Genomic DNA, 2,722 nt, shown 5'->3' with positions numbered 1-2,722 from the left:
TTTCACCGAATGTTGGGCATGCCATCTCATCGACGCGGCTGTCCTTTCTGAGTGGTATAAACGCTTCAATCTATCTGTGATCGGTAAGTACCACATACGTTTGTACGGCACAGGATTCCTTCCTGTGGTTTCTTGATATCTTGGCTTTTGACAAAATCGACACTCCGTCAGTTTTTCATCATCTTTCCAGTAAATCATGCAGTTGTCAATGCATACATCAATCATTTCAGATGGTAGACCAAGACCGGCAACTAGCTTCTGAATTTCATAGAAATTATCAGCAGCAAGATTACCTTCTGGTAAATACTCATTAATGAGTTGAGCCCACGAATCCATGCACTTCTCATTTAGATTATGATCACTTTTAATGGTCATCATCCTAGATGCTAGTGATAATCTAGAAAGCCCTTCTCTACATCCTTCGTAGATGGGTTCATTGGCAGCGTCTAACATATTATAAAATCATTGTGCGTCTATGTTAGGTTCTTCCCTACTACTGTCAGGAATAGCAGCTTCATGCAATGCATCTGTAACCATATCATGATACCTATTTCCCTGTTGCTCATACCCATCCCCCGCATTGTTTCCAAACATATTTTGCTCATACCCATCCCCCGCATTATTTCCAAACATATTTTGCTCATATCCATCACCCGCATTATAATTTGGCAGTTCAAATCCCTGACCCGTACTACTACTTGATGCACCTTCCCCATGCAAAAACCATATGTAGTAGTTTGGTCTAAATTCTCTATTATATAAATGCCTCTTCACGGTATCTATTTCTAAATATGGCTCGTTCTTGCATTTTCTACAGGGACAAAAGATTTTACCATGTTCCCTTGCAAATGGTTGGTTAGTTGCCTGTTGTAAGAATCCTCGTAGTCCAGCACGATACTCTTTCGTTACTTCACCAGTCTCCGGATCTTTATGATTGTACATCCACGCCCGTAGCGCGTATATTTCATGTCCGGACGCCGCCATTTTTCTCTCAACTTTCTATTTTTTTCTTACTCACAACTCACGGCAATATATTTATCTCAACTTTTTGTTATTTTATTTTTCTTTTTTTTTCATTTTTTTTTCTTTTTTCTTTCATTTTTTTTTTCCAATGGTCGCTCACTTCTCACAGCTGCTATATATAGACATATGAAAAATATTTGCAAGACACTTGCAAGGGAATTGCGACGGATATTGCAACGGAATTGCGATGTCATTCCCCTTTGCAAGGGATTAGCGAGAGAGATTTGTCCCTTGGAAATATTAGTTACACTTAGAAAAAACGTGTATCACCAACCTATCCGTTTTTTTACGATATTAACGGTTTTCATCAATTAGTTACACACAATTAAAAACGTGTATCACCAACCTATCTGTTTTTTTGCGACGGAATTGCAACGAACGTATATTGTATTGCAATTCACACGCAAATTCCTTGCAAATTTGTAACGGATTTGCGACTACAGATTCTATCGCAAATTTGCGACGGTTTTGCGTGAGTTTGCGGAAAAGTCTCGCAAATTGGTCGCAATTTTGCGAGGAAAATATTTTGACGCAAATTTGCGAGCGTTTTGCGAGGAACATTTTTTTCGTCGCAATTCCCTTGCAGATCCGTTGCGAATTTGCGAGGAAATATTTCCCCCGCAAATTTCCCTTGCAACAGGCGTGCTTTCTTATAGTGATCGGTTCATAGAAGTGATAAGTTAAGCTTTATGTTTACTTCCTCTCTAGGTAATTGATTTCCATCAAACGGTTGAAGTGAATGGCATAAAGTTCTGGTGCTGCAAGGCAGATGTTTTGGGTACAGCCATGTTTATGGTGGATATAGCTGGTGTCTGAATCCTCTATACAGGCGACTATTCACGGGAGGAAGACCGACATCTAATAGCAGCTGAGCTTCCTCAATTCTCCCCTGACATATGCATCATTGAATCCACTTCCGGTGTCCAGCTTCATCAATCTCGTCACACCCGAGAGAAACGCTTCACAGATGTAATCCATTCAACAGTTTCTCAGGGAGGGCGTGCATTGATCCCAGCTTTTGCACTCGGCCGTGCACATGAACTTCTCTTGATTCTAGATGAGTACTGGAACAACCACCCTGATATACACAATATCCCAATCTACTATGCATCACCGCTCGCCAAAAAGTGTATGGCCGTTTACCAAACCTACAGTTTGCAAATTCTAATCAGTTTGTGTTCAAGCACATATCTGCGTTGAACAGTATTGGTGACTTTAGAGATGTTGGTCCATCTGTGGTTATGGCTAGTCCACTACAAGAAAACAACGGCATACTGAGGGAAAAAATCGTCGGTATGTCGTCGGAATAACGCTATTCCGACGACATACCGACGAAAAAAATCCTCGGAAATAACTCCTCGGAAATTCATATTTCCTCGGAAATCCCTCGGAAATTTCCGACGGAATTCCGAGGAAACCCTATTTCCTCGGAATTTCCGAGGACCACAAGTTCGTCGGAAATTCCTCGGAATATTCCGAGGAAGATGTCGTCGGAATATTCCGAGGGATAAACTTCCTCGGAATATTTCCAAAATTAAAAAAAAAAATTATAAATTTATTTTTTTAAATTGAAATTCGAAAATATAAAATTAAAATTGAAATAGAAAACATATTTAAAATACAAAAAATAATAAAATAGTTTTTATAAATAAAAAAAATGTTTTATAAATACAAAATTAGTTTTAATAAATATAAATAT

General features: G+C 38.9%; 1 pseudogene; it reads left to right on the top strand.

The window, feature by feature from the left end:
* The window catches only part of LOC106338353, a 44,926-nt pseudogene that overhangs the window by 39,655 nt on the left and 2,549 nt on the right, over positions 1-2,722 (top strand).

Source organism: Brassica oleracea, chromosome C4 (genome assembly GCF_000695525.1).
Source record: "Brassica oleracea var. oleracea cultivar TO1000 chromosome C4, BOL, whole genome shotgun sequence".
Taxonomy (NCBI): Eukaryota; Viridiplantae; Streptophyta; class Magnoliopsida; order Brassicales; family Brassicaceae; genus Brassica; species Brassica oleracea.
Note: the sequence above shows the minus strand (reverse complement) of the source record. Positions and strands in the feature narration are given on the sequence as shown.